The sequence below is a fragment of the Centrocercus urophasianus genome, unplaced genomic scaffold, assembly GCF_019232065.1.
Source record: "Centrocercus urophasianus isolate 14NV4802_14NV808 unplaced genomic scaffold, USGS_Curo_1.0 seq_2, whole genome shotgun sequence".
NCBI lineage: Eukaryota > Metazoa > Chordata > Aves > Galliformes > Phasianidae > Centrocercus > Centrocercus urophasianus.
Window position 1 is genome coordinate 12,846,894 of NW_024884755.1, and position 13,318 is coordinate 12,860,211.

A 13,318-nucleotide genomic window follows, 5' to 3' on the forward strand; every position below is an offset into this window, starting at 1 on the left:
ATCCTCTCTGAGACCGAGGTGGGTGTGCCTGCTGTGTGGGATTCACCTCACTTGTGTCAGGCTGTGGACCTTTTGCAAAAAAATAGCAGATGAGTAAAGCCATAACTCATCTGTTTGTCACCTTTCATGCCAATGGCTCTATATTTGATGAGAATGTGCAACATTTTATTCAGCCTCTCCAATGAAGTTATCTGTAGTCACTTAATCAGCTCCATCCCTCCTTCAAGTGCTGTCATGGGTTTCTCTTCCCTGGCATAGGAGCATCAGAAGGGGCTGATCCAAAGAATCAAACAGCAGGCAGGGAGACAAATGTTGTACTGAGCTAAGACACTCAGGGCAGGCAATAGCCCCCATTCTCCAGCTACAAATAAGACTGTCTGCTGAAGGCTGCTAGAATGTGGAATTACAGTGGCTTCCATCACACACAAGTACCTATGCTTTGCAATCTGATTCTTCCACATGGATTTGTATGTGAAATTTAAATTTTCAATGGTTAAAAAAAAAAATACAAAATACAGAAATATTCTGTTTGGTAAAACATAGCACTGTAGTTGTCAAGTATAATAACAACTTTTTTTTCTTATTAATACAGCAATATAAACTATTGTTTCACCTTCATTTACTAATTTAAATGTCTTTTCCACTCGGTGCTGGATATGAACTGTAGACTAAAGTTCTCAAGTTGTTTGCCCACTTATCTCTTTCAATATTTTACAGACTAAGAATGAGTCAAGCTCAGCTGTTCCATCATTGACTGCAACTTACTGGCAGTGCTTCCAGTCAGTTTACCTACATTGCATTTCTCACAGGTTGAGGAGGGGAGCCCAGAACAGCCCTTTAGAGCCAGAGAAGTGTGAGAGAATGAGCTCATGGAACGGTAAAAATTGCATTCAACAACCAAGACTTCAACTTAGAAGCATAGGGTCCTAGCTCTTGAAGCTCTGGTCACACACAGATGTGATCATTAAGGCATCTTTTGTGATTCGCGATCAGTTCTAGATAACAATTGTGTTTCCTGAACAGAACAGCATCGTTATTCATTGCTTTTTACTTCAAAATACCTTGCTGCTATTTGCATATGAGTGAATCTTGTTATTCATCGCTTTTTACTTTAAAATACCTTGCTGCTATTTGCATATGAGTGAATCTTGCGTCCCAAAGGAAAGAAGAAAACTGCATGTAGTACTGCTACCTGCCAGTACAAGTTCCAACCTTCACTTCTGGGTACAGTGCCTGAAGAAAGTGCTCTCTAATGTCTTCTACTAGAAAGAAAAAATAATTTCTGTATAGATGAGAAAATGGGAAACCTCAGACTTCATGAAACATGAAAATCCTGAAGAGCACAGAAGGGTTAAACAGAGCTGCTGCAGCCTCTGAACTGTTCCAGTGAATCTCTGTTCTAAGAGCATGGAAGGAAGAGCTAGAGAAGGAGACAAATGATGGTAAATGGGTGGAACAGAACATTCTGAAGGAAGAAAGAAGGTAGCATGACTTTGGAAGCAAAATTCCAGGAAAACATCAGAAAGATGAAAACTGAAAACAGAAGTGGAATGCAACCCTTCAATGCTGTGAATCATTGTTTGGCTGGAAACCAGGAAATAACTGCTGGAACAGGCAAACAGCAAAAAGCCATTACAGAGACCCTCAGCAGGAAACAAGCAAGATGACTGGGAGAAACTGCTGGATGGCTCCAGTCAACTTCCATTGATGGGGCAAGTTAACAGAAAACACAGCACAAGCAGGAATGAAGGACAGCAGTCTGATCTGGTATGCCAAAGGAAAACACTGCGCCCTCAGTCACAAGGGGATCCTATGAGAATGAACCTGCCCAAATCACACAGTGAAATTAAAGTATCTGAAACAGAAATAAAATATTCCGTTCCTCCATCTTCCCATGAAGCAGATGGCTGCACATGGATTTAAATGGAGTACTTCGTTTTCTACTAAAAAACCAGCTTTTTCCACGAAGCATTGGCTCTCCTTTGATAAAATACTGACTCGTTTTGTTTCTTTCATTAATGAATTCCCCATGAAATTCCCAGGGGGGTGAAGTATTATTGCCTTTCTGGATCGGTGCTGCAGTTGGAGCACCTTGTAATTCCAGGAGAGAAAAGCTGAAGCATAACTACACAGGCCATGGGGGACAGCCAGGTACTCAGGCAGCATTTGCAATTTCAATCTGCAAAGGTTTAAAACAAGAACTTACAGCTGAACATTATGGGGCTTTCATTGTTTGCAAAGGTATAAAAAAAAATCTCACTTTGGTGAGGTCAGATACCACATTTCTCATACAAGAACCCCCATGAGCAGAAGTGACTCACAGTGTCAGTGTGGAAGCCAACCCTCCATCCAGCCCAGAGCCTGCTCACAGCTCTGAGGAGCCCAAGTGCCAAAGGTCCATCTGACATACGTGCAACTAACAGAAATAGATACAGTCCTTGCTCTTGACAAATCTGACTTCTAGGTGGCCATTAAATATTGCAATATTCGATCTTAGTAACATCCATGGAAACACACTCAACTGAAGCAGACTTTAGCCCTCAGCCATTAACTTAATTAGCTTTTATTCTGTTTTTCGAGGCCAACTCAGAACACTACAAGCACGTACATTTTTCCCATTTCTTAAGGGTGACACAGATCTCAGCAAAATGAAGCAGCTCAGAAAAAAAAAAAAAAAACAAACCACATCTTTTGGTAGAAATATAAGAGAGCTGCTCTGAAAGTAGTGCCTCCTATTTCATTACGTTGGCCTGCAATGTCAGAGGTGGATGTTGGTGATATGAACCCCTCCTGCCCCAGCAGCAGGAACAGCCTCAGCAACTCCCATTCAAGAAAAATGAACAGAAACAGGATCAAGCACAGAAAATCATTAATAAGATGAATGGGAAAGACAGAGCTTACCTTCCACAAGAAAACTAAATGAACTTAGGTTCAGCCCACCTAACTGAAGCCTGAAAAGGTTCACGATTGATCATCTGAAGTACATTAAAGAGCTAAGCACTGTGCATGTCTATTTAAGCTAAGTGACAGCACTGACTTAACAACAAACTGTCCATGTGTATCATCCATTCCTAAACAAATTCAAGCCAGAAAATAGCAGGAAGTTTCGATGAAGGTTTTAAACAACATTTCCATCTGCCAGCAATACTGTGGCAATACCACAGCCAAAAGCTCATTATGTTCAATATGGAGTTCACTGAATTTTGACATTTTTGTGAGGTCTGTCTGTCTTCAAACTAAATACTGGGGAAGACAATGCTTTCAACATGCTTTGACTTTCATAGAATTTCACACTGTAATGGAATATGACACTTTTGAAACGTCTCCATCCACAACTACCTCAATTGCAATGCACACAGTTGGTTGCTTTAGCTAAAAAAAAGAAACAAAAAACAGGGATATGCTTTCCACCAATCATGGATAGAAGCCTTTCAAATTTAATGTGAGAAAAACTTCAAAACTCTCAGAAATGTCTATACTGTAAAAAGAAAAGGCCAGAGGCATGCAGCTCCTGGAAAGAAGCAACAATTTAGAAATTACAGTTCCTAAATCTTCCTTTTGTGATGTGACAAATCTTTACAGTGCTGAAGCAGTGGTGGATACCTCACATCAAGACACATATTAATGGCTGGAAAGACCAACAAATTGCTTACCTTTTGGGTCAGAAAATTCAAGATGACAGCTCACATTTTGCCTATTAGATGTAGAAAACATGATTAAATTAACCAAACTCAATGGGCAAAACTTGTACAGCAGTCTGATCTGGTATGCTTTTTTAAAACTTTCTGTTTTTTTTTTAAAACTTGATGTTCCCTGGCCTCCCTGCTCATTATGCATCTCAGCTACGCCAAGGTGGGGCAGATTTTGAAAACCCACTGGTCTCAACCCATAAGAGATGTTTCACGCTGATGTGTCAGTGTTTCAGCACTTATTTGAGCTGCAAAAGTCACTCTGGTAGTTAGGAAGCACAGCACACAGGACATTATGCACCTCATAAAATCTTCTAGTCAGGGCATTCCGTACAAAAGATGTTGCGTCACCGACTTCCTGATTTGCAGGACTTGTTAAGAATGTAAAAGCACACCCGGGGGACTGCTGCTGGGAGGAGAGGTCTCTGCTCCACACAGATGGCTGCCGCCTCTGCACCAGGCAGCTCCTTTCCCAGCACAGCATCCATCTGGACACACACGTGCACGACGTTCTGTGGGGCGACACGCAGGGGCACAGAGACAGAGGTGTGCAACACAGCCCCTCACTTCTTCACAGCTGAAAAAAGTTCTTTAAAGTAATTTTCAATCAGGAAAAAAAAAAATTTACTTCCACTTCTTAGAAAAGCATCAGTCTCTGATGATCAGCTTTCACATAGTAGCAGTAGTTAGGTATTTTTCCATTTTATTCTGCCTTTTACAGAGCAACAATTACTATATTATCTCTGGAGAGGGCACAAGTCTCCCTACAATTCATGTTTTAATTCCCATTTTTATCACTCTTCTCTTACAAAGCCGTAACCTCGCTAAGGGAACAGGGAATACATCACAGGTCTGAAGGGAGTCAGTCTGGGACAGGTTTGTGTACATCAATTATTCCTAGTATTTGTGTGTAAGACACGCAAAAGTTTGTAACACCTAAATTTTTAATTACTGTTCTTACAGATTACTGGAATAGCTCTCATGTTAAACTGGTGACCTTCTGACAAGCTTCAAATTACCCTCATGTGTTGGGAAGGGAGCACGGCCAGCAGCAGGCAGCCAGCTGTGCTCTGCACACACAGCAGTGGCGATGGCAGCTGCTTTGCAAACCTTCTGTGGGTGCTCCTGGGGAAAGGAAGACAAGATCCAGCTATGTGTCAGTTTTCCTCTGTATCTTATTGGGCATTTCAATTTCATTGCTTGACAGACTTTTCTGAGAGCCTTTTTAATACCTGAGCTGACTTACAATTAATTAACACATTAAGAATTTTGTTTTCCGATAAAATATGTTTAATTTGAAGGGGTCTGCATTTATCTGACCAAATGCGTTTCCATGCCTATTTTCTGCACAACTCTCCTATCACTTATGGAAATTTAGTGCTTGAAAAACATTCTTAAATAGTTCAGCTGAAGGGTCGGGCTCAATCCCATCTCATTAGATGAGAAGCCTTTCCAAGACACTGCTGGAAGCGGTCAGGTTCCAAACAGGAACATCAGGTTTAAGCAGCAGCCACGGCCACTCTAACATTCCTAATGCTTTCCTTCACAGATACTAAGACAACACGCTTTATGCTTTCCCTTAGCATCAACAAACCCCAAATATTCAATAACTTTCTGCTATCTACAGTACAAGTTAAAGAAAGCCTCCATGGGATTCCTGGCATTCAGGATGGAGCCCAGTCAAAGGCTTCAGCTCCAGCTTCACCAAGCTGCACTCACAGCCATCCTTCTTTAGCCCAAATATTCATTATGAGCAGAAAGAACTCAAAGACCATAGCTGTAATGCACACATAATCCTCAGTAACTTATATATAATAGTAAAAATATGATTCTTAATTAGCTTAGTTTCTAAGATTCAGTGACATCTTGCAAACATTAACTAGTTTTTCTTGCACTAGACTGCATGGAGCAGCTAAGAGATATGATACATTAGCCTTGTCTCAGCAACATACAACAACTTTCCATTGTACACAAATGGAATAATCTGGGACCGCATCATCCTAAATACCCAAATCAATGTGGAACTAACACCACCATCTAGATGTAACTCTGCATTTTGCTGTATCAATAGGTGTCATAGTTTGAATTAATAGCTCTTTTCATGAGGCACATCCTACCAAATTCTGCCCTTAGATGGAACCGACTTATTTCAAAGGTATTGGTTGGGGAGTATTACTTTATAAAGTTAGACTTTCAGCTTTTCTGTAACATCCTAAGTTGATTTAAGCATTAATGCATCAGTGTCACTAGAGTCAGAGAACTGATGAAAAGCTACTTTAGCTAAAGATTACTCTCATTTACTACATCGGCACAGAATTTTGAGTTCCCATTCAAGTGATCAAACATCACAAGACTACATCTGATGTTCTCTGTACATATCCACTAATTTAGCACCATAACATTAGTTTATGTTATCAGTTGCATCACTTGAGCTGACACTGCACTAAACAATGAAGGACCCATTAGACATAGCATAGAACTCTGTAACATGATTTAGACCTACTCTTTCGTAAATTACTTTCACTTTATATGCTAAAATAACACAATTCATGTAGCTTATAATAGGTTTTGCTATTATTCCTATGTTAATGTAATATTGAACACCTTAAATTGCAGCAGGATGCAGTGAAACAAGGCTTGTGCTACTTCACTTCAGTGGAACGAAGATCTTTGTAACTAAGAGTCACATCAACCCCAAGCATCAATTTCAGTTTAAAAATGTAAGACAGGGAAAAGTTCAGGAGGGCAAAATGGTATAAAGTAAATTTAGTACCGAAATATATTTTCCATAGAATAGACTGACATTTCCTTGAAGGTTTGCAAAAGGCAATTTATGTCCCATTAGGAATCAAATGTAATATTTTTAGCAGAATGCATATACCGTAACATTTATTGAGCCTATTCATCTGAGATAAAACACATAGGATATGAAATGTGAAAGCCATTATAATATTTTGTCCCTATTTATTTACCTGGCCAAGATACACTATTGGATTTCACAACTCATTTATGATAGAGTCATGGGAATATGGCAATTGTGTAACTAATACCCCAAGTGAAAATGCAAAGCTCTAACCACTGAAAAAAGTACAATTCCTTTTTAAAGTAGTCCTTAATCTGCTCTTTGCTCACCACACATTAACCACTTATTGATCCTTGATATGGACGTGTGAGCTTTAAAATGAAAAGCTGTGCACTTAAAGAAAAACTCTGTTCTGTAACAATTTACTGCAGTTGGCCTTTCTTGTGACAGTGTTATAGTTTGCAGAGTAAGTGTTTGTGATGTTAGATGCCAACTATTATAATCACAGCAAGTGAGAAGGGAACGAGAGACACCACAGATCACAATCATTGGTTTAGCTTGTGGAATGAGCAGTGACCCCAAATAGAAAACGCTAGGATACATCTAAAACAAATTACATCTTTGCTGGAACCAACAACAAAAATAAATGTACCATTAATGAAGTTATTTTTCAACTTCCAACAACTATACCACATCCAGATTGTGCTTACCACACACAAATACAGGGCAGTATACAAACAGCTCACAGCCAAATCACTTCAAGCTAGGAGTGCTGGAACCCACACACACAAGTGATTAAACTGACAAGCATGAAATCCATTTGGGTGCGTGAGCACCCTGCCTCACGCAGACAGACGGACGGCTACGCTCACAAATACACTAAGACTGATGATATTTGTGTGCAAACCGGGTTGAGCTGTTTGGCAGAAATCAGTGCTGCAGGAAGCATCACAACAACGTGGCAGGCTGTAATAGAAGATCCAGCGTGGTGATATCAGAGCAGGAAGCATCCACATAACAGTCCCACCCCACTGTTCTGTTAATGCAGGGGAGGAAACGACTTCTGGTTGACATTTTGGCTGCGCTGAGAAACAGAGCGCTGCCTTTTCTATCTAATTGCACCAGTTAAGCTACTGGACTCCTGATCAGATAAACTGTTGAGTCATACAAGATGCACTGCTGACTCACGACCATTTCAGCTTGGTTGTATGAAAGAAAGACCTGACAGAAAGAGTTTTTGTTAAGTAGTTGCAGATGAATTACAGTTTTCTATCCTAATACTACTCACATGAAAATAACATTTAAACACATGACCACCATTTTGATTGCCTGAACGCTCAGTGAGAGACTCAGCTGCTAGCAGAAAAATGAGGAAATGTATTCTGCATTTTCTTCAACACCAGTCTTCCAAAGAAGAAATGGTAAGAGAAATATCACTGCTTTACAAAGACAGGTGTAATGTTTTACATCACGAAACAACCAACACCTATCATGTGCTCGGTCTCAGTATTTTACCACCATTTGGAAAGCTGGACCGAACAACGCACAGCTGTCCATCAGGTCCAGGACTTCTCCAGGAGACCTCATTTGCCATCAGGCTGTACCCCAACCACCGCAGTCGAGGTTCTACATCTTACTTGATATTTCCAGCACAGAATAACAGACATTTTCCAGTTATGCTAGGAACAATGTGTGGAGAGACGAGATTCTCAGACAACGCAGTGCCAAATGCTTTCCTGCTACAATGATGTGGCTTTACGGATGAACGAAAGAAAGAATGGCAATACAAGTACATCACAAGCTAGTTTTTAAATGAAGAGACAGAATACAGTGGAGTAGAAACAACATTATGAGTAACATAATTATGTTTTAAGGCAGAACCATAAATCTAAATACTTATCAATGGAACTCTGAAGTTTATTAATTTCACTAGAGAGGTAAGCCACTAAACTGCCTTCAAAGCACTGTTACTATAAGGGTCAATCAGCCATTAACAGCATGCAGTGTTCTTCTGCATTTTTGGAGAATTCAGATATTTAGTAATGGATGTTAAAAGATAAGCAGATTTTAGATGAAAACTGGGATATTTTGCATTTGGGCCGGAAGAACCCCAGGCACCCGTACAGGCTGGGAGGAGTGGTCCTTGAGAGCAGCTCGGCAGAGAAGGACCTGGGGGTCCTGATGGACGAGAGACTGAACATGAGCCAGCAGTGCGCTCTGGCAGCTTGAAAGGCAAATGGGATCCTGGGCTCCATCAGGAGAGGGGTGGTCAGCAGGGACAGGGAGGTGATTGCCCCTCTCTACTCGGCTCTTGTGAGGCCCCATCCGGAGTACTGCGTCCAGGTGTGGAGCCCTCAGTACAAGAAAGACATTGAGATTTTGGAAAGGGTCCAGAGGAGGGCGACTAAGATGATCAGGGGGCTGGAGCACCTCCCCTATGAGGACAGGCTGAGGGAGTTGGGCTTGTTCAGCCTGGAGAAGAGAAGGCTGCGGGGTGACCTCATTGCAGCCTATCAATACCTGAAGGGAACCTACACCCAGGAGGGGAGTAAACTCTTCAAAAGGGCTGACAACAGCAGGACTAGGGGAAATGGATCCAAGTTGAAGGAGGGAAGATTTAGGTTGGATGTTAGGGGGAAGTTCTTTACAAGGAGAGTGGTTAGGCCCTGGAACGGGCTGCCCAGGGAGGTTGTGGATGCCCCGTCCTTGGATGTGTTTAAGGCCAGGTTGGACAGGGTCCTGGGCAACCTGATCTGAATGTGTGTGTTTGGTGGCCCTGCTAGGCAGGGGGGTTGGAACTACATGATCCTTGAGGTCCCTTCCAACCCGGGTGATTCTGTGATTCTGTGATATTCTTGACATAGAAATGTAACACATTGGAAAGCTAACCTTTTCATCACAGAAAATGCCAGTACTGAACGAAACAACAGAAATACTAAAATTCTATTGTTTGGTTAAATGTGACTGTAAGCGTTGATTAACACTGAGCAAGGATAGACTGTCAGCAAATATTACAAGGGCTTTGTACCTTACTTATCACAGCTGTAAGAGATTTAAAACTCTGCCAGACAATCTCCACCTGTGGAAACCCAAACAGTAGAGAGAAGAGGCAGCTGGGAAGCCATATCTTTTCTTTCATGGAAAGTTTTAACCAAAGAAAAAAAGATATTGGATTAAGAACAGTAGAGGTGGTCTGTATAAAACATGTTTTTGATTATCAGTTTTGAGAACATTTGTATGTTTTCATATTTTAAGAAAATAAATTAATGTACCAACTGAAGTTCTTATTGCCCCATCCCTAAAATACAACTTAATTGAAAAACCATCTTCTTTCTAGAGAAAACAAAAGTTTGATGAAAAATGTCCTTCTTTCAACTACTGGTTTTAATGTTCAGCGTAAGTCTGGAAACCACTGACACTGACAAATTTGCTAGCAGCAGCAGAGCAACACTGCAAGCTTCCTGCAATCCCCATCTCCCTTCAGAGACCCAGAAATAGCTGCTGAAGTCCCACAGTGGCATTTGCTGACTCAAGAGAAACGAGATTAGGTCAGGAAGAAAATGCACTGATTAGTCATTTCTCAGAGAGGCTTTGCTCCTATGATTGCAGGTGAGGACTGCAATCTCACAGAGGCCTTGGGCTCATAAGAAATTCAGCCACACTGCAGAGGTAATACCAACTGCTCTCATTAGCTGACTCTTAATCCACAAGCATCAAGCAATTTGTATTCTGCTTGTAGGGATTAATCTAGGCCAAAGCAAGAGTTTCTAGTAAGCCCAGCACAAAAGAAAATCCCAAATACTGAAAGGAAAGCTTGCAAACAACAACCTGGTTTAACATATCTACTCCTAGTTAGCGCAGTCTCACTATTGAGCTAGAGTCATTCTAAAGTCGTAGGTGTCTACAAAGGAGGTTGGTGTAACAGGCATAGAGAACTTAGTTACTGAACCAATGGTCTGAACCTAGAACCTTATTCTGCTGTAAATTGCATAAAGCTTTTTACCAACAAATTAATGAAGAGGAACACCTCTTACAACTTACCGTGAAGTTAAGCCTCTCCACAATGTTTGCATACTGCACACGTAATTGCTACAGACCAGTCTTGGGTCACGAATAATTCACATTAACACCATTCATTTTCCCTTAAATGGATTATACCAATCCTCTGCTCAAAACACGGTGAAATACAGCTTGCTTTCCCACCTCCCTTCAGTTGGCTTTTCTGACTCAGAATGTTTTAGACAACAGTAAACGTTATTGCTATTAGCAGGTCTCACATTTATAATGTCTAAACTCTTATATTTTAAAAGATTCTTATGACTATTTTGACATGCTACCACGGATTGCCACAGGCCTTAGAAATACAGAAGGCAGAATGCCCCTAAGCTTTAAAAAAAAAAAAAAAAAAAAAGTGTCTTTATCCCATTAAATTGTACTAAAGCTGAGCTACAAATTGTTTAAAACTGACTTTTTTTTTTTTTTTCTTCAATTGCTTAGGAAAATTATGAACATAGGGCTGGAGGTTTCTCCTTACTCATCAGATGCAGTCTGCAGGCACCCTGTTGTATAATCCTTTTCATACAAGTATTGAGCTCCACCTTAAAAGCAGCTGCTCTTTTTTTCTGAACTCCCTACCCACCTCATTTATAGGTTGTTACAGAATCTCATATGCTTCAAGAACCTTCTTCTAATTTCCAGCTAAAATACATTCACAGTCAATTCAGAACCATATTTTTCTCATAAGCAAATACTGCCCGTTAGGTCAAGAAGTTCTTCTCCACTTCTTACATTCATTCTCTCATGTACCCACATGATCTCTGTTTTCCTCCCATGCTGAACAAGCCAAGTATTTTCCTAGTTCCTTGTACTAAAATAGGTTCTCCACTCCCCCAATGAGCTTCAGGGGCACAGCAAGCATTAACTGCCCATAAGTACAAGGTTGGCCAGGCTCATAGCACCACAGAAGCAGAGGCACCTGATGTATTAGGAACTCCTGATGCGTACTGGAGATCCACGGCTGGTTTCGGATGCAATTTGGAGCTGCCCACATCACTTTTCCTAAACACCAACCATCAATCATTCATGTACAGCTTCAGTTAAGAAAAGGACAAAGCAAAATTCCTGCAGATGTGCCTGGTTTCTGAGCTCCTCACTGCCTGGAACACGGGGACATCAGCACAAAGCTTAGATAGTTAATTTCTTGGGTGGTTTTGAAAATTGAATCCCTGAAGTATTTGATCTAAGAATGAAAAACATAAAGCTCTTAAATGTTCCATCAAAAGCCACTGAAATCAGTTTGAGTTTTCCAAAGGCTTTTAGCCAGGACAGAAGCAGGGGTAGGTCTTACAAGTTACAGTCTGTATAGAAAAAGTATCACACAAAGATTGGTACAATTGTATCAGCCATAGACTGACCTGGATACAACAATCGTGTTTCTGGGAAAAGAAATGCAAAAAAGTGCAATGTAAAAGAAAAAAATATAAATTCATTTTGTGAGTCAATTTAACTTTGATGCAAAAAAGCACAGAAGGAACATAAGCTTGAAAACTAGATGAAGTTCCTTAAGGATGAGATAGTTAGAGCCTAGAAATGGGGAAACAGCAAACCGCTAGAAGTAACACAAAGCTCTCGGTGAACAAATTAACACTGACCTAAGAGAGGGAATTTTAATTCTACATCTTTTTCCTCCCTTATTTATCAATGTGTTGGCTTCTGTTTTGTGAATTTCACATGTGCTGGTTTGTTTTTGTTGTTGTTTGTGCTCTACTCAATAAATTCCCTTATAAATCCTTCCCTGAGTTTTTCTGTGTAAAGGAATTTGAGGATGATGGATCTGAGAGGCACCATATCCCTGCCTCATATAGTCAACACAGCTGATACCCTGCAGCAGGGAGAAGAGCCTCAGTAGCTCCACCATTCCTCATCTAAGTCCGTTGCTGGGAAATATTGGAGAAAGACAGTGAGATCAAGGGAACCTGTTCATCTGCCATCCTGAAAGGTGAATCTGATCAAGGCATTTATGAATGATACAGTACCCAGAGAGCACGCAGGGCTCTCTTCTCACATCATCTATCATGGGCACACACAAAGAAAGACACATGAACTACAAAATTAATCCTTTACATCCAGCTTTGTCAAGTGCAACTTGTCACTGCTGTGGTTTGGCCTAACTTTATAAAATACGCTCTGAAGGCACCACCGCAGGACAAGAGCAATACATTTCATCTAGAATGCGACTTCAATTGTAAATACTACTCTTCCACCTAGGTGAAAAGTAAGGCTGGTACATCTTACTAGCATACACCCACTTTTCATCCATCCCCAAATTTAAAGCAACAGACTACCTCTTTCAAGACATCCACTTTCAGCCATGAATAGTGTTGAGAGAGATGAATATTCTTTAATCTAGACTTCCTGAAAGGAGATTGATCAGTATATCTGTTACACTTATTCTGTGATTCTGTGTTTGAAATTTATCTTCTTCACTATGTTTTGTGGAAATATGATTTCTAAATGTCAAGTAGAAATGCTGCTTTGAAGGGTTGCCACCAACTAATACAGCTAATATCAGCCAGCTCATGAACTGACACTTCTCCCCTATTGGTCCTGTGCAAGCAGGGGCAACATTTGCCTCAAGGGGAATTTAACTATCCAAGAAAGGCAACACTTCACACACAGAAGGACTGAAACATGTTAATGGATCTCTCAAGAGCAGACAGCTGATACACGTAACCTTTGGGCTAAGCAGACCACCACTTGAGATGACAGAGAAGCTGTTTCTATATCCACCATGATCAGCCTTTGAGACTGACTTTCAGAAAGAGTG